Source organism: Rhinolophus ferrumequinum, chromosome 25 (genome assembly GCF_004115265.2).
Source record: "Rhinolophus ferrumequinum isolate MPI-CBG mRhiFer1 chromosome 25, mRhiFer1_v1.p, whole genome shotgun sequence".
NCBI classification, from domain to species: Eukaryota; Metazoa; Chordata; class Mammalia; order Chiroptera; family Rhinolophidae; genus Rhinolophus; species Rhinolophus ferrumequinum.
In genome coordinates, this window is record NC_046308.1 from 17,978,108 (window position 1) to 17,998,398 (window position 20,291).

At 36.9% G+C, this 20,291-nt stretch overlaps 1 protein-coding gene across 3 annotated transcripts in view; it reads right to left on the reverse strand.

Annotated features, from left to right (window-relative positions):
* TTC28 (tetratricopeptide repeat domain 28) overlaps positions 1-20,291 on the reverse strand; it is a 624,117-nt gene that overhangs the window by 326,011 nt on the left and 277,815 nt on the right. The gene's annotated exons all lie outside the window — the stretch shown is intronic.

The following is a 20,291-nucleotide window of genomic DNA, read 5'->3' on the forward strand; positions in this document are numbered from 1 at the left end:
TATTTGCTGACAAGTTGTATATTATGCAATCAAAATGATTTCATAGTTTTACTTAAATTCATCTTTGGCATTTTTTCTGTAACTGTTTCACCTTCCATTAAGAATGTATTATCCAATGGAGTATATAGATGTCGTATCATAAAGTTGTATACCTGAAATTTATGTAATGTAAAATTAAATAAATTTAATTTTAAAAATAATGAGTTTGCTATCTACTATATACAAAAGTATTCGTATGTATATAAGAAGAGATAATTAATCTCAGCTTTCAGAAAGCATATAATCAACTTGGGGAGATATATAAAATCTACACATTAAATAATTAGAGAATTGTTTCAAAGCAACTCATATATGAACAAGGGCATGTAAAAATGGAATATGGGTCTTCTTACAAAGGAACTGTTTCCTAAAAGTTCATTTTCAAGTCAATTGTTAAGACTGCTCTAAGCGTTTTTTTCCATAAAAAGAAATTATGCTCTAAAGCAGGGGTGTCCAAACTTTTTTCAACGTTTTTCACCAAGGGCCATATGCGGTAAAATGCACAAACAGCCGGGCCACTCACTCGAGGTGAAGTACAGATTGCCTCACCTGGTTTACTTACATAAACTAAATGTATTTTTGGAATTTTTTGCAGGCCAATAAAAAATGGCCAGCGGGCCGCAGTTTGGACACCCCTGCTCTAAAGGGTGGTTATATTATCCACCCAGTTCATAATGATGTAGTTCATACAAAATGTCACTGGTCTACAAGACTAAGCAATATTACAGAAGGAAAACGAAATGGAACTGATCCTCGTTAGTGTGACAAGCACTTTCACGAGAGTAATGTTGTTTGGCCTTAAGAATCCCGCCAGGTAGATTGGTTTGTCTTCCTTTAAAGATAAGGATTCTGAGGCTGCTAACGGTTAAATAACTCGCCGGAGGAAATAGCTTGTAAGCGACAGAACAGAGATTCAAACCCAGAACTGGCAGGCTCTAAAGCCCGGTCTCCACTCCTATAGCAGGAAGCTTCCCTTTAAAACAGTATTTATAAGGGAACATCTTTTCTGCGTCCCAAATGGGAAGGTCAGGAATAAGCAAGCGTCCCAAGCCGAAGGCTCCGGAAGTGTGGAGACAATGCCTTTTCATCTTTGTATGTCCAGGGTGCTGTTTGAAACAAAGCAGATACCCACCCGGAACGAACGAACAAACAAAAGGAACAGAAAGTACGTTCTTCAAAGGCAGGGGTCAATTTTCATTCAGATCTATAGGCTACCATAGATATATAATCTATCCTCAATAAATATTTATTAACTAAATAATTTCATACCACTAGTGCACCTTCTCTCATTTTGCTTTTCTTAAATTTTCAACCCTGACCACTTTCAAATTCATTCCTTGAACTCAGTGTCTTTCAAAATCTCAGTTCTCTCCCCCTTCCTTTCCTTAGACGCTGAAATCCAGAGAGACTAAAAGCATATTTACATCTTTTATGTCAGCATGCTCCCCAACCAGGACAGATATGAATTTAACCTAGAAAGCTTTACCCACAATGCTCTTGAACCTCTGAGTTTGAAAAAGATGCACTGCCCCTTGGGGAGAAATTATCCAAACTAATATCAATGAAGTGGATTTATCCTGTCCAGAGGAAATGCAAATGAATTTGGTTGCATCAACTTTATGAAACCACACTTCTAAAGCAAATTAAGAAACCCATTTCACGTTGTTTGAAAGGAATGTTGGCTGACACTTGCAAATGAGTCTTCTACAGAGAAGTAGCTCTAATTCTGTAGCTTATCATTTCAAATGGTTTTGGAGATGAATATTCAGATCCCACATCAATTTTTAATGTAATGGATAGAATCCCAAAAGCTTAAAAACTAGGTTCCACTTCATAATATGTCATCCTCTCTACCTTCTTTCAGGATACATTAATTTTTTAATAAGTTCTTTTAACTATCTTCTAAGACACATTTTTATCCACTACAAGTTCAAAAACGATGCACAAAGCCTCAATTGATACCTTATGTAAAGAATCCTTGTTAATTGTAAAATTGTGACCACTATTAAATGAAGATATAGAAGTGATAGAAATACAGGTTCTAAAATTATCACATTAAAAGTCCTTGAAAAAAGACAAAGCATTTTCTTAAGCTCCCACATTAGTACTTTTAATGTCCTACATTAACCATGTTAATTATTTTCAAAATTATCCTAAATATTATTAATGGCAAATGTTAAACTACCAGAATAATCTGTAATATTGATAAGTACTCTCTGAACACATTACTCAGCAAATGCAGTGTATATACACTTCGTGAAACAAGAGAACCAGCTGTACTTTCAAGAAAGAACAACAAAATCTTCATTCCCTTTAGCACAATTGGCTCAGAGCAATGAAACAGAAATACTTGTTTTTAAAACATACGTTATATCCACATTTAAATGCCTAATTAATCCTAATAATTAAATGCAATCACTAACCACCTTCTTTGCAAGATCTCTTTATTTCCATAAACTCTGGAATTTAATGGAAATCATTGTGTCATTATGGCCAGGGTAATAAATGCCTATTGGTCAATAAGCTCTGAACCTTAACAGGCAGTTAACTAATTCAGTTGGAAATAAGACCAATAGTTTTAATGGCCTCTAATTTCACTGCAAGAGACCAGCCTTATGAACTATAGATGGTTTTCATGAGCTCTTCTCATAGCAGAGAACAGCAATTTAAATGTAAAAAACACCCATTTGAAATTCAAGTGCTTGCTTACACTGGTTTTGCCAGGGAGATCACAGATCAGAAGAGGTCCTTCCTGAAGAAATATTTAAGTGCAATGAGCAGAGCCAATGCAAACAAAAACAAAATTATTTTAAATTATAAGAGCTCAATTTAGTCTATTTTAAAATCACTCAAATTTTCTTTTGCTTATTTCAAACAATCTGAATATATTTTTTAAACTGGACAAAAGTAACAACTGTAAAAACACCTTGTAATAAATACAAAAAGGGAGGCTTGGAAAGTTGATCTCTTCCTGCTGTCTCATTCATCCTCCCCTGAGAGTGAAGCCTCTAGATTTCAACATAAATAGATAAAACTTAGTATACAGATATCAGTATACTTGAAATCAAAATAGTCTGGAGACATCAGTATCCACTCAAAACCTGATCCTTGCAGCTGTTTGTCTCACACTGCAACAGCAAAGAAAGCATTTCAAGCAATGAGGTAAGAATGTCCCTTTGCCCTACGATGTGAGGAGGTGATTTCTATATGAAAATATTATATGCATTGTTCTACCAACATTTGATTTTGACCTGGTCATTTTGTTCCTCTATCCACACTTAGTAGTAGTAGTAGCTACACTTGCTTCCAAGAAAATTTCTTAAATTATCTATTTGGGCTTCTTTTTCTAAATGACATTTGATTTAAAAAGCATTTATATGCCAAATTTAAAATACTTATATTTATTCATCACTTACTCTGCTACTTATTGTGAAAGAAGTTAAAGTTCTCTGGCATTTTTTACCAAACTTTTGATAAACCTAACGAAAATAAATCATTGTATTTTCCAGCCTCTAGTTCGATCATTATCGTATTTCCTGCAAAACATGTCGACTACTTTAATATTCCTGATAGCACAGTAATTAAGATAGTAACAATATATGGTAGTGAACTAGAACCCTGGACAGAAAGCTTGGGCTGGTCCTAGACTTGTTACTGACAAGCTATGTGAATTTCAATTATTTTCCAAACTCCCTGGGCCTCAATTCCATCATTTCTAAAGCAAGGGATAGGGTTAAGTGATCGCTGAGGGTTCTTTATAACTGTAACATTCTAAACTCCCATGCTATAAAATGTGATCTCCTTTCATTATTTACAGAGTGGCTAACTGCTGAGGCATCCCAATTTCTCTCCTTAGGACGTCTACATTCACTATCATTTGGAGCCTTCTGATTACCACACTTGGTTTCATATCAATGTCTCCTTTTCAAACATCTTTTTCCTAAAAAGCAAAACCTAACATAAGAGTTTTAGATAAGAAATCTGCCACCACCATCCCTCACAAAGCAAGGCAAGCTTTTCATTTTAACAAAAACACTTGCAGTTGGCAAATAGGGTGCGAGCCAGTCTATTTCTTTCCATGTGTTAATGGCCACCTATTGCCAAATCTTTCCTTAATTCCAGACCAGCAAACACCATTTTCTGATGAGGTAAAATGACGAAGTACTAATTAGAAGGAACCTAATCTAAAGTCACAATTCTCATTAATTGGAAGTTACTACAGTAACTATTAACAAGTCACATTATCATTAGACCAAAGAAATGTCAAAATTGGTTTATACATTCAGGAGTCTCTAAAAAACAAGGTCTATATTCAAGATCCTCCTAAAATGATCAAAGCAGAGAAAATAACATTTTACAGGTTAATAAATGCTCTGAAAAATAACACATCTTTTATTGTTCAGGTGCCTTTTTCCAGCATTAAATATACCGTGAAATATTGAATATAGTTGACTAAGAAATGAAAATATTTATTTTAAAATCTCCAAAGAGTACAACATTAGCATCTTCTAGAAGCCTAAAACAATCCCAATGAAGACTAATGCCCTGAGGATCCTGAGATGCATCTATGTCTAGGGTCAAAAGACTACAGCCTTTGTTCAATGGGCTGCTTAAGATGAAGTGAAGATAAACGCAAACAAGAAGTGTGGTCAATTGGAGACCAATACATCAAAACCATAGAGAAAGAAAACAAAGCTGCTCAATTAATTGCAAAGTCATAAAAACATGGGTAAATTTCATGTTTCTTTTGGAATTTGTCAGATTTCTGGATTCTTTTTTTTTTTTTAAGATTTTTATTGGGGAAAGAGAACAGGACTTTATTGGGGAACAGTGTGTACTTCCAGGCCTTTTTTCCAAATCAAATTGCTGTCCTTTCCATCTTAGTTGTGGAGGGTGCCATTCAGCTTCAAGTTGTTGTCCTTTCAGTCTTAGTTGTGGAGGGCGCAGCTCAGCTCCGGGTCCAGTTGCCATTTCTAGTTGCAGGGGACACAGCCCACCATCCCTTGCGGGAGTCGAACGGGCAACCTTGTGGTTGAGAGGACGCACTCCAACCAACTGAGCCATCCAGGAGCTCAGCGGCAGCTCAGCTCAAAGTGCTTGATCTTAGTTGCAGGGGGCGGAGCCCACCATACCTTGCGGGACTCAAGGAATCAAACTGGCTGGCGACCTTGTGGTTGAGAGCCCACTGGCCCATGTGGCAATCGAACCGGCAGCCTTTGGAGTTAGGAGCATGGAGCTCTAACCGCCTGAGCCACCAGGCAGGCCCTGGATTCTTTTCTTAAGGGTTTTTGCAATGTTGAAGTAGCTCAGCTTATATCATAAGGGCATTTTGATGTTAGCAAATTTTAGTATTTGTACTCTGGACATACTTAAAAACTCTAATAAAAAGTAATCTAGCTTTGGTTTATGTGTGTTAAATTTCCTAATTGCTACATATGGTCTGGGTTAGAGAACTATGTTCTTAGAATACAACATGTTAATATGATGTTGAAATAAAAAGGTAATATTACTTAAAAAATATTTTTCAGTTAAGGTTGCAATTTGAATTCTTAACTTATTAGTGCTAATATTTATCACATTATTGATTAAATAACATATTTCTCAACTAAAAGGTACACTAAGTTTTAAAAGTTTCTTTCAAAGGAACTTAAAGTACATTTATTTTAAAGATTTATATTATTCTAATTAAAGAATATATGTTCATTTTAGAAAACTTAGGAAAAATATAAAAGGACAACAAAAGTTAAGGTAAACTCATGCTTTAATCCCATCACCCAGAGCTCATCGCTTTCATTTTAGTTTATATATTGCCAATATTTTTCTATTCACACATATATTTATAACAAAACTTGAATTTTCTCTAACTCCTATTTTGGCTTAAATTGTTTTAAAATAGTCCTTTGGTTACATAATCTTCATAGATAAAAGTGGACAAAACAAGATGAAGTTAATTTCAAGACTCTTATGATTTTATATATGTATGTTTGTATGATACACACAAAAAAGTGTATATAATTACATACACATGCATATATATAAAATGTGTTAAGACTCATACAGATCCAATCAAATTTGTATTTCGGAGCTGAAGTCATACCATAGTTTTATCAAATAAACGTACGAGTATCCACGCAGCATGTCTAATTTGTAGAACAAACTATTGATCACATTGTAACTATACAATGGAGACTAACCAAATAAGGGAAAACTAGACCAGCTTAAAATATAACATATTTTTCAAATAAATGTGAGAAATTAACATACATATACTCAGACCTAGACTAAAAGTTTTATTAGACCCACGAGAGGAAATTCCAAACACCTTTTAATTCACATAAGCTTCTGCTACTAGAGAACCAGGCTATTCTAACAAAAAAAAAAGTGAAAAGAAACATTTTCGCTATGACATTTTCTAGTTGGTGACAGAAGGGAACATACATATACATGTATACATAATGGAAAAGCACTACCTCTTATGAATGATGTACACAAAATTTATAGATTTATCTCATAGTAAGAACTATCTCCAAAATGCGTAATCCACAAAGTTGTTTAAATATAGAATAAAACAAAATACAATAGAGATTAGACAAAAAACCTGGATGGGAAAGTCACGTGTGTCTTTAAAAGTTTCTGATACAAAGGAATAACAATGTGCTCAGTCTAATTCAAGAATTCCAAAGGATTACTTTCATAGAGCACAGGTAAGTCCTTTTTGTGAGATTTGTAGAATGTGGCACTGGAGATAGATATAATTTAATTTAGAACATGTGCAAACATCTATAAACATCTATTGGAGCCTGTTCTGTTCGCAGAAACATTTCACTGAGTTCTGTATTCTGCACACCAATACAGCTGCTCTCCAGCTTTCAAATGAGGATATAAAACTAGCTTCTACCTATTTAAAAAATTACACAAACAGTAAAAATTTGGATTAACCCAGTGTTCTGGTATTTTTAATTTCCTTGGGAGCTTACAGAAAGGATAAAGAAAAGAATTCTTTACTTCAACATGAAACATATGCGATTATTTATATATGAACATAACCATGTATGTACATATCCACAATTACTCTTCAGCAATATTATAAAATTCAATAGAAACAAATAGCACTTAACTATTTTAAAATAGCCTTAGTCATTCTACTAGTCATTTGGCAGCTGGTCTATGCCTGTGAAAGAACGTATTGCAATCCTGTGATCAATGGTCCAGCAATCTGGAGTGGTATCTCACAACAAACTTCAGAAATTACACTATATTCAAAACAAGTGCCTTCAAGCTGTGTCTTAAAGAAGAGCCATTGACCAGAGAGTATAATGAAACATATACTTCCTGAAGCAACATTAGCCATAAAATAACAGCAAATCCAAAAATGTTTTCCTTAAAATAATCTCAACTCAGAATTTCTTCAGCTTTCCTTCCTGATCCTAAGAATCTGATATCAAGCAAGATCTTTTTGAAATATGCTTCAACACGTGACAAATACCTTGTTGCTAATATACTGAACCATGATACCACCTGCTAAACCCAAGAATCTAAAAGCATTAAGGAAATTGTAGGAATGAGTCTCTAATATGCTGAAAGATCTGGAATGTTTAAAAAAATATAACTGAAAAAATAAATCCATTCTTCTAATTGGTATTATTTATTAGTGATGAGTATTACAATTAACAACCACAAAGGCACCCCACTTATGCCCCAATTTCAAAGTTACTTTATAATCATCTTAATTCTATAATCCACATAAAATAAGATACATAGCCCACCACTGGGACAGGGAAGTTTCCCAACGGGTGAGAAAATGAGTCTCCCTTACCTTAATTAGGATGAAGAAGGAAGGGTTTTTGTCTCCTTTCATCTCCAAAGGAGCTGGTAAGGCTCCAGCCCAATCAGAGGTTGAATTTTTTATGAATAAGGAATGAAAGAGGAAGGAGAAGAAAGGAAGGTACTACCATGGGCAGACCTTTACATATGGGACACTTCATATAAATTCATGCTTTCAACAACCCTGAAACATAAGGATTGTTATTTCTTTTTTTCCCATTGAGGTAGGGGAGCCTCTGAGAGGCTGAGCGGCTTGCTTTCCATCACACACATTCCTTAGGCAATTGAGCTGAGATTCAATCTAAGATCTAACATTCAAAGCCCCTACTCTTTCCACTCCCTGACTAAAGTTTTATTTAGCACAGTTTAGTCATAATACCTTTCTGTATCAAAATATGTAACTTTAACCAGCTGGTCATAATATCACAGGAACTGAAATTAAAAAGAAAAACCCACAATAGCCACAAATATTTTGGACCACAAAGGAATATGTCCGACTATGACCAATAAAGTGCTGAGTAACAGAACTTCCAAAACTAGACCTCCGAAATAAAAACGCACAGAAAGGAGAAAAAAAAAATTGCTGCCAAAATGCTAATAATCACCCTCTAAAAACCCTTATACAGCACATGGGAATTGAATCCTCAAATTCAGAACCACCATCTCCTTTCCCAGCGCTCCCCGTTTCCCTCAGCCCCAGCCTTCGCAGAGAGCTAAGGACACTGAGTTAACGGAGGTTCCTGCAATGACCTTTTATGGATCTGCCTGAGCTTGTGCACAGAGCCCAAGGCAAAGCAACTTGGAGAATTTGGCAAAGAAACTCATTTTCGGTTGTTTTTATTTTTAAGAGAAAACATAACAAAAACATTAATGCTCTGGTTACATAAACAAAAAAAATTTCTTATGGAGCTCATTCTTTTTTTCAAAGACTTTTACTACATAGAAATCAGAACTTAAAACTCAGAAAGGCGTATTATATTGGTTTTTCAAAACCAACAAAGAATCATAAAACTACAGTGCTTAAAGGGATCCTAAATAGTTACTAGTCCATCATCTTCACTTCAAACAAAATTATATTAAAGTCTTTAAAATGACTGGGAATTCATTCAATGTTAAAACCTTCTCCTGGGAAAAAAAAAATCCGCATTTATCGGCAAGAAATTATTTCATATACCTAACCTGAATCACTCATTCTGCCTTATAAACCTACAAGTTCTTATTAAATCTTCAGGGTGGGAGTCAGTAGTAGAGACGGTTTGCGTGGATGAAAGGAAAATAAACATTAAATCTCAGGCACTACCTTGGATGCTTTTCATATATAATGTTAAATTAATTATTTTTTTAATTAATGATTTAATTTTTAAAACAATCTCTGAAATGGGTACTATTAGCCCATTTTACTGAGCAGAAATTAAGGTTCTGAAGGATAAATTTCCCAAGGCCATAGGTAACAGGTGGCAGATTTGGGACATTAACTCAGGTCTACCTCTCCACATGTCGGTTCATAATTCATCATTTTTGATACCAGATATCACCAACCTTGTCAAAATGGGGTACTAAACTTTTGCATTGTTTTCATTCTAATGTGTCAAACTGGATTAGGGAGAGCAACATGAATAGCTGGGGTGAAGACATGTGCTGGTCAACAGCTCTTTGTAACACTGGGTCCACTTCATGCTCTAAAAGCCAGGAGAGCAAAACACCAGCTCCAAACTCGCACCAGTGTGAGAACAGGGTATCTAAACTGGCTCCTGATGGGCCACAGAATATCAGGAAAAGATCCTAAAGCTACCGCCAGTTAGGGCAGCGGGATGACAATAGCCCTCGCAAGTGACAAGGAGGAGGGCTTGTGGACGACCTCGAGTGTCCATGAAAACTGCTAACAGCCATGCTAGGCACATACCTGATGGATAGACGGCCAATTTTTGTAACATACAAGACTTGTTATATACAGACAACGCAGACAATTTAGAGGAAGGCCAGCAGGGAGAGAACAGGGTAAAATTGAGATGCCCAATCCATTGTTACAGGAGACGGGGTAGGAGCTGGGGGAGAACACTGGGGAAGCACACTGCATTGCACGGCAACAAAGAAAGCAACTTAAATCAAAAGGACAAAAACCAAACAAAAACAAAAAAAATTAGAAGTCAAGAAACAAGCAAGCAAAAAAACCCAAAAAATATGCAGTGAGGTAATCAGGGTGAAAACAAACTAAATATTTTCAAGGAAAAGCTCTAGAAAATCACCGCCCTCTCCGTAGTACACGCTCTTCAGTTCCTTCTACTTAGCCTTCGTCTATACTAACAGTGCATTCCATTCAATTACATGTTTCATCTTCAGAGTTTTGTTATCAGAGTTTCATCACAGATAACTTGAGATGCAGTGACAAATATATTACTCAGCAACAATGTACATGCTTAAAGCACCCCGTGCCTTCATCAAATTTATTCCTAACCCATTCGGGGCAGGCGAGGCCCGCGGAGAATGACGGCAGGAAGAACAGCACTTAGGCCATCTCACACATTTTAAGGGACGGTCTTGAAGCAACGGGGTTTTTCTCTCTCTCTTCAGAACTATCAGACTGGTATCAACCAATGGAAACCAAAAGCAGGCTTGCTACTTGAGTACGAAGCCATCAGGGAAGAGCCAGGTACACGCCTTTACGCTATTCTAAGTTAGTCTACAACCTGCACCTGCGTTTTGGATGGTTCACCTTCGTCCTTGAGGGCTGTAACAGAAGATTCCCCCTCAGGTAAAGTTTATAGAAGACAACCACCATTGGTCTTAGACACTAGGAACCACGGCAGAACTCATCAATGTGGTCTCAGGTTGTCACAAGAAAGTATGAAAGCAAGAGCTGCACTTCTAGCCCTAGCCTGCATGCACAGTGGCCCTCAGGTCCTCTCACGTGCCTCCCGTCACAGAAAGGTGGCAGACTGCTGAGAGGCCCAGGGAAAGAGACAATAAAGGACACACTGGGGGTCGCCCAGGGCACTAGAGGCTGGCCCAATCTAGGAGGCCTCCAGAGGTTATTTAGCCCAAGATAAAGCACACAGATTTACTAGAGTCCTTGGAATTAACTGTCACCTGAGAGGAGGTGAGGCTTCCCTGAAGCCTAGTGGAACTAGACCAAATTCCCCAAGTTTCAATCAGAACAGGACAGACCTCCACAGGCTGTAGATAAACCCAGTTGTTTGGGGGGGCTGACATCCAAACATAGGGAGCTTTCATTCATGATCAAATGCTCCTTAAGAGTTATAGACTACTGCTAACCAATCGATGACTTCTGATCCCGTACTCCCTGCTCAAGTGAACACAGAGAAACGAAATGTCAGGCTCTTTAAACATGCCAACTGGAGATCAAAGTGAAACATGGAGGAGAAGTGACAGCTCAGTGTTTCTCTCTAGTATACATTCCCTGATGTTAACTCTTAAAAGAATCGTCCCCGTCCTTTCCTGTCTGACATTTCCTTCCTAGCTAAAGCTAAAGTGGGCCCTGTGCATAATCACTGATGACCTAAATGCCCACAAGACCACCTCAAGTGACACACACAGTGCCCTGACACAAAAAACAAAATCAATAATCTACTGCTCTATGTCACATGGAAATCCTGACTGCTGTCAGCAGACAGGAGGAGGAGGCTTGGGGGTTGCAGTAAAGACAATTAGAGCCCTTGGAAAAGCGGAGCAGAAAGTAATGAAACCTCCCCAAGTTCATTAGTTACACACACACACACACACACACACACACAATTTGCGAAATGAAAGGCCACAAAGCCAGAGGTCATATTTTCCTAGCTTGCTAAATTGAAGTGACTGAAAACCACTGTAATTACATAGGAACAGATGAAATTGTTATCTTAACTACATTGTAAATGCACTTTAAATGTCGTAAGTTTTGGTGCAATTTAATATTTTAAATGGACAATGTTCAGTATAGTCACTGATTTCCTACCAAGCATATGGGGACATAATCCATGTCCATTACCAAGACTGAGCAAACGCCCATCCATCTGCCTGAGCGCTACAAAAGGATTCTGCAGAGAAAGCAAAGAGCAAACCCTCTCTGACTGGAGTTAATAGAAAAGCGCACTGGAGAGGCGCCAGGAAGCCCGAGTTCCCATTTCAGCTCCACCATTTACTTACTCTGAGACCTTAGGCCATCACGACCTCTCTGGGCCTCAGTTTCCTCTTCGATGAAACAGAGATAAATAATGTCTGACATACCTAGGTCACAAGTCACTGGGAGGATAAACTGAGATCAAATAAGTAAAAATGTTCTGTAAACAGTCAGCTACAAATGTAAGCAATTATTATAATTTATGCCATTATGTATGTAGGGCAAAATGTGAAAACAAATAATTTCTTACTGTAACCCAGAAAAGATTTGAATTAACTTCCCACTAACAAGTTGGTAAAAAGCAAAAAGGGGAGGGGGATGAATGACGTGATGCCAGGGCATTACTGTTAATCTCCCAGAGTGCCCAATACTTCTAAAAAATTAACCCAGCATTATGTTACAATGAAGATGAGAGAATAATGTTATCTTCATGTACAACACCAGCGTGCCTGTCCAATATGCATCGGGAAGGTGCAAAGAGTAAATAAATGTACTTCTTTGCATATCTAACTCATTAGCAGAGAACAATACAAGCACTGGAGAGAAACAGATCCATTATCTCTCACCTTTGTCGCTTTCTACACACATTGTCTATAAAATAGCAACTAAAGAAGAGCAGTACTGGAGTGGCAAGTTTAAACATTAACTGAATTCCAGATAACGTACAATTTTCTCATAGCTATATCAATTTATTTTTCTATTATCCTTTCTGTGCATCTAGTCGATTTACCAGCAATTTTAGAAATAGAAGGCATTATGTGTATGATTAATGTTGTAAGAAAATCTTGATCTTTATTTTAATTTCTAGTCTTTTAAGAGTACTGATAGTATTTAGTTATCTGTTCCTTGGGGAAAAAAAGTTGTTTTTTTTCATGGTTTAATGTGTTTTGCTCAAACTCTAAAAATTTGCTTTGGAGTTAATCACAAAACTGGAAAATTTTAGTTTTGATGGAATATTTTTTTGAGGTCTGGATTAGGCTAAAATAGAAGTTATTTCACACTTTGAGCTGTACAGGATTCCTTGGATGAAACTGTATTTCTATAATCAGTCCTTTTTGTAATCATAGGTTCTACCAGACTGCTAAAGGGGCCTCTCTCTCTCTCTCTCTCTCTTTCTCTCTCTCTCAAGAATCCCTGAGTTAGTGAGCAGCCATCACAACAATGCAATCAGAAACAAAGAGGGCCGGAGTTAATGCACAGACAGTAGAGAAACAGAAAAAGATTCAAGGGGTATTTAGGAGACACCCCCCCTCCCCTTGCTTGACTTTAGACCTTAAAGCGACATTCTATACACATATAGGAAACAGATAATTTTTTTATACTAAGTGAAGTTTGAGAATCACTGTTATCATCTGCAAGAAACATTTCTCCAGAGCTGTCAGGAAAGGACTGACAACACTGCACAGAGAGTCTCCTGACAACCAGCGTCTGCAAACAAAAGACCTCACTCTCATTACAAACAGATCTCAATTTTATTTGTGGAGAGAAAGGGTTGTTGCGTCCACCTAAAGAGAAAACTACTACCAAAACAAAAAGGCGAACATCATGTCTTAATACAGTCTTCCATCGTTTCAGCCTTACGCTCACTTGATCTGAAGAATTCTATATAAGCTTTGAGAGGTGAAAAAGCCTTTGTGAATAATTGAAGACAAAATAATGAAACCCTAGAATGTCAGAGACATAATATAGTTTTGTAGAATTCATCATGGAGCTTTTAAATTCCCAAATACTACATGCTGAATAATTTATTCCTGTGTCAATATGGGGCCAGCAGATGTTCATTCAGAACCAATATTAACCCTCCTCAAGCTGAAGAGCAGAAAAATAGGCTCTGCCAGAGATGAAGGAGGCACTTAGTTTAAGTGAGATTACCTTGGTATTTATGAGAAAATTAAAGCAGCTTTGGAAGTCAAGAAAAAACACACTACTTAGTCGGCAATCTTTTATCAAAGTCTGCTTATAAAGATAAGGAGCTGAAGTTCATGAAAAAACACAAATGGTTGATACAGGAGGAGCTGATAAAATTGCTCTCTCCTTTCAGAAGGGTCCCTGGGGGCCTTTCAGTGATTCTGTCCAAGAATATCTTTTAGTGGCTTATTGATATTTACCTCTCTCTTTGGATCACTAATTCCTGATGCAGTTTTGAACTAGATTGTGTTTTATTTAGTTTCTGGGTATTCTCCCCCCTATGACCTACCCTCTAATTCAGTTCATTTTAATTAAAATAGGTTATGTAGTTCATTTAAAAAGGGAAAAATGCACGTGAAAACAAAAATTAAGCAACAAAAAAGTTCTACTGTGGAAAGACACAGCTCTCAATCTGAAAACACCGAATAGGTAGAAGACATGAAAATCATTTTAGGCAACATATCTGAGCTCATATCCACGGAAGGGAAATCCCCCAAGTGCTGGAAAACAAAGAGGAAATAAAGACAGAGTGGTGAGCAGGGGCTGAAGCCAATAAAGCTCCCAGGAAGAGAGAGTATTGGAATCAATCACAGGCACAGCCACAGGAGGAGGGTGCTGACGCCAGGCTGCAGGCCTCACGCGCCGCTCAACGGACAGAAACTACGTACCTGAATAAAACCAGGAGTCGCCCAGGCCTGCCTGTGAAATAGGGACTGGAAAAATTCCACGCAGAGTGGTGATGGAGATGAAAGAATCTGCCCACAAAAGTTAGGCATAATAGGTTAAAAGAAACTGGAAAACAAGTATGTTTAAAATGCTGACGGAGATAAAGGAAGAGAATAAGGTTTAAAAAAAAGTCAGTATAAAAAATGACTAGGGAGATTTTGAAAAGAATGAAATAGAAATTCTAGAAATAAAAGAAGGGGGGAACCTTACTTGGGGGATAGGACAATACACAGCTGATAATTAGTAACTAGGAAGATTAACTCAAGGAAATCACCCAAAATGTAGGGAAGATAGAACAAGATAGTTCAAAATACATCTAACAAGGATTCCAGAAGAGAGAGAAAAATGACAGAAAGCTATAACTAAAGAGTTATAAGCTAGAAGACACCTTATTTCACAAATGGGAAAATCCCAGCCCAGAATCGTCTTCAATCACGCAGCTCGTTAGAGGTAAAGATGGCAGAACACACATCACCAGCTGCCCACTCTTCCATTATCAAACATCTACCCAAAAGGAGAGCCCCATTAAAAAGAAACCATATTGGCCTGAATTTTTTTTATAGTTATCTTACTGAGTATTTAAGTGTGTGTGACATTGTGCTAAAATCTTTCTATGTCATTACATTTAACTTTCAAAACAACCCTATTACTATTTTCATTTTACAAATAAGGAAACCCAGGTTCAACGAGAAGTAACTTACCCAAAGTCATACAAGTAGTGAATGGCAGAGCTAGGATTCCAGCAAAGATGGGTCTGATTCTAAAAGCCTTACTCTTAGTTCACCATGTGACAATGCCTCTATATTGACATAGCTTTAAAATAATGAGGCACCCTAAGAGTTACACACAAAGATCAATTTTATTACATCACGTATCACTGTACATGTGGAGTATGATTTTTAAAAAGTATTATAAATCAACTTAGTGTATTTTGTATTGTCTTGTATATTGGCAAATACAGGAAGCCTTAAGGATTTTTTTTGAGACTCACAAATTTTTTCAATCTGCTATTTTTAAGTTAAAATGAATAAATGTATTAAATGCAACTAGAACAAAAACTCATTTTAAAATTTACATGGAATCTCAAGGGACCCCAAATAGCCTAAACAATCTTTAAAAAGAAGAACAAAGTTCAAGGACTCATACTTCCCGATTTCAAAACTTATTACAAAGCTACAGTAATCAAAACAGTGAGGTATTGGCATAAGAACAGACATACAGAGGGAATATAAGCAATAATATTGTAAAGATCTCTAGGATGCCAAATGACTATTGACCTTCTTGGGGAGATCACTTCATGGAATGTGTAAAAGCCTGACCACTGAGCTATACACCTGAAGCTGATGTAGAATAATATCGAATGTCAACTATAAATATATACATATGGATGTAAAGTACAGCACAGGGAATATAGTCAATGGTATAGTAACAGCTGTATACGATGTCAGAGGGGTAGTAGGCTGGGAGGGGGGTTATCATCTTGTGAGGGGGTATAAATGTCTAATCATTATGTTATTTTTATACACCTGAAACTAACAATAAAAATAAATAAAAATAAAAGAACAGACATATAGACTAGTGGAACAGAATTGAGAGCCCAGGAATAAATCCTCATGGATATGGCCAAATGATTTTTAGCAAGGATGCTAAGACCATTCGATGGGGGAAACGATAGTCTTTTCAACAAATGGGCTGGGAAAACTGGATGTCCACATGCAGAAGAATGAACCTGGACCCTTACCTAATACCATATACAAATATTAACTCAAAATGGATCAAAGACCAAAACAGCCGAGCTAAAAGTATAAAACTCTTAAAAGAAAACATAGCGGAAGAACTTTGCGACATTGGATTTGGCAATGTTTTCAGAGATATGACACCAAAAGCACAGGCAACAAAAGAAAAAATAGACAAACTAGACATCAGCAAAACTAAATGCTTTTATGTAACAAAGGACACTATCAAGAGAGTGAAAAGTCAACCCACAGAATGGGAGAACATATTTGCAAATGATATATCTGATAAGGGATTAATATCCAGAATATATAAAGGACTTCTATAATCAACAACAAAAGACAAACAACCCAATATAAAAATGGGTCAAGTACTTGAATAGACATTTCTCCAAGATATATAAATGACCACAAGCACATGAGAAGATGCTAAATATCATTAGTTACTAGGAAAATAAAAACTACAATGAGATACCACTTCATACTCATTAAGATAGTTATTATCAAAACACGGGGGAGAAAAAACAAACAAGTGTTGGCAAAGATATGGGGAAACTGAACTCTGGTGCACTGCAGGTTGGAATGTATAATGGTGTAGCCAATATGGAAAACAGTTTGTCAGTTCCTCAAAAAGTTAAACAGAGTTACCATATGATCCAGCAATTCCCCTTCTACTTATATACTTCCCAAAAATGGAAAGCAGGAACTCAAACAGAGACTTGTATGCCAATGTTCATAGCAGTATTACTCACAATGGCCAACAGGTTGAAACAACCCAAGTGTCCATTAACAGATGAATGGATAAAATGTTGTTTATACATCCAATGAGATATTATTCAGTCATACAAAGGAATGCAATTTGGATACATTCTACATCATGGCTGAATCTTGAAAACACTATGCTAAATGAAATTAGACAGACACAAAAGGGCATTCATTGTATGTTCTCCCTTATATAATGTTCCTGAAATAGGCAAATTCATAAAGACAGAAAGTAGAAAACAGGCTGCGAGGGACGTGGGGAAGGAGGAAGAGTGAGTTAGTATTTAATGGCCATAAAGTTTCTGTTTTAGGTGACGATAAAGTTCTGAAACTGGAGAGTGATAATGTTTGCACAATTATGAACATTCTTGATGCCACTAAATTGTACATTTAAAAACGGTTAAAATGCTAAAATTTATGCTATGTATATTTTGCCACAACAAGTAAACAGAGAAGTGGCATGTGACTCACAATATGCCTCTATCTAATGTTATTGATATAAACTAATATGTCTTAAATATCTTTAAGAACAAAGAATACTACTTTATTATCACAAATGTGGATATGAGTGTTTAAAACCACAGGATCCTTAAAGAATCTCAAAATAATATGCCGTTGATGAAAACAATAATTACGCTAATATTTATGGAGCACTTGCAATGTGCTAGCCACCATTCTTGACTTCATAACAATACTATACTACAGATTCTTATTATTATCCCAAATTTACAGATAAGAAAAGGGAGATCCATAGAAGTTAAAATTTACTTTTATTTAAAGCAATGCTAGAGAAGAAAATATTTTTAAAAAATAAATTGGAGGCCGGCCGGTGGCTCAGGCAGTTAGAGCTCCATCCTCCTAACTCTGAAGGCTGCTGGTTCAATTCCCACATGGGCCAGTGGGCTCCCAACTACAAGGTTGCCAGTTCAATTCCTCGACTCCCGCAAGGGATGGTGGGCTGCGCCCCCTGCAACTAGCAATGGCAACTGGCCCTGGAGATGAGCTGCACCCTCCACAACTAAGACTGAAAGGACAACAACTTGAAGTTGAACGACACCCTCCACAACTAAGATTGAAAGGACAACAACTTGACTTGGAAAACAGTCCTGGAAGTCCACATTGTTCCCCAATAAAGTCCTGTTCCCCTTCCCCAATTAAAAAAAAAAAAAAAAAAAAAAAAAACCTTTAAAAAATAAGCAAATAAATAAATTGGAGATATTTTCTTTACAGAAGTATTTCCCCAAGACCCCCTTTGGAAAAGAAATTCTCACTGAAGCTTTCTTTCAATGGAAATTTCATCCAACATAATTAAAAACTTTAAATTGATTTTGCATATAATTTTTGTGACCATCTCTATTGCATCCAGAAAGGCATATCCATACAAGGTACAGCCACACAATACTTAATTTTTTTAAAAAAAAAAAGAAGAAGAAGAAAGAAAACTAATATTTTTTCAAGTATCCAATCATGTGCTAGACACTCTACTAAGCATTTTACATATATTATCTCATTTAATCCTCTCAACAATTTGTGAGGTAGGGATTATTATTCCCATTTTATAGATAAAGAAACAAAAAATATAGTAATCCGAAATATTCCAATTCACTACATTAGTCCTCCTTTATCCATGGGGATACAGTCCAAGACCCCCAGTGGATGCCTGAAACCACAGATAGTACTGAACCCTATAGATACTATGTGTTTTCATACACACACACACACACACACACACACACACACACACATACACATATGATAGTTTAATTTGTAAATGAGGCACAGTAAGAGATTAACAACAACCAATAATAAAACAGAACAATTTTAACAATAGACTAATAAAATTTATGTAAATGTAGTATCTGTCTCTCTTTCTCTCTCTCAAAATATCTGTTAACTAACGTGATAACAGAGCCGGCTACAAGGTTACTAACAGGCAGGTAACATATATAACCTGCATACCCTGGACAAAGAAATGACTCTCATCCTGACGCAAGATGGCAAGAAGCATCATCATACTATTCAGCATGGCATGCAATGTAAAACTTATGAATTGTTTATTCCTGGAATTTTCCATTTAATATTTTCAGACCACGTTTGCCTGCAGGTAACTGAAACCGTGGAAAGTAAAACCGCGGATAAGGGGAAGATTACTGTACTTTCAAATTTTGATAAATATTCTATTTAAGTAGGAGCCAATTAATTTCCATTCCCTAGGGAGTCAAAGAATAGTAGTCACTGCCAAGAGCTATCCAAGATACCTGACGGAGCCAATATGACAGCTGCCCCCAGCAGGCTGCATAACTGAGTATTCAAAATCCCAACAGATCTCATACCCAAACACATGCAGGGCAGAGATCACCCTGCTGCACTGCTGAGTTAAGAAGGAGGGATTGTGTGGCCTTCTGCTCCAGCACCAGTCCTATGACAGCTAAAAAGACAGCCAAATATGGATGGCCCTGAGCCACATTCGGGGGGCTCACACTGCCCTCCCCCGTTTGGGTAGAAAAAATAGAATCGAAGGCGCCTTCTGTTGCCTTGAAAAATGAAAACTTTTGAATCTCAGTTCAAGAATGTACAGAAAAACTAAATGATACATTTCAATAAATATTTTGGAAATAATTATATTTAACTTCTCCGTCTCGACTAACTTCATCTTATTAACATTTAAATATGCTCAGTTCTCTTTAATTAACAACAACAACAAACAACAAATAAAGAACTCTCCCTCTATTTTATCTCCTACTCCATCTACCACGCTCTTCCCTGCTCTTCTTTGAACAAGTTTGTTTCAATTGCTGTCTACATCTTCACCTTTCACTCACTGCTCTACACACTCCAATCTGGCTGCTCCCTACCCCACCCCTACCAAACAACTCTCATCAAAGTCACCATTACCTATCCCTTGGGGGCCTTGAAGGGGCCCTGAGCAATCCTAGAGCTCTGAAGGGCACAATTTGAAAATTACCATACTCAAGCCTGGTTACACATTTTGTGGGGCAGCCACATAATTTGTGGGGACCCGTGCAAAGTGAAAATGTGGGTCCCTTGTTTAAAAGCAGGAAGAGGGTTTTTTCCTTTTTTTCTGTGGTCTCTCTCTAAATAAGTTATGGTGGTCTGTTTGCTACTTACTACTGTTCTCCCTAGGAGACGAGGGTGCTCGTAGGGCACCACCCACAAAT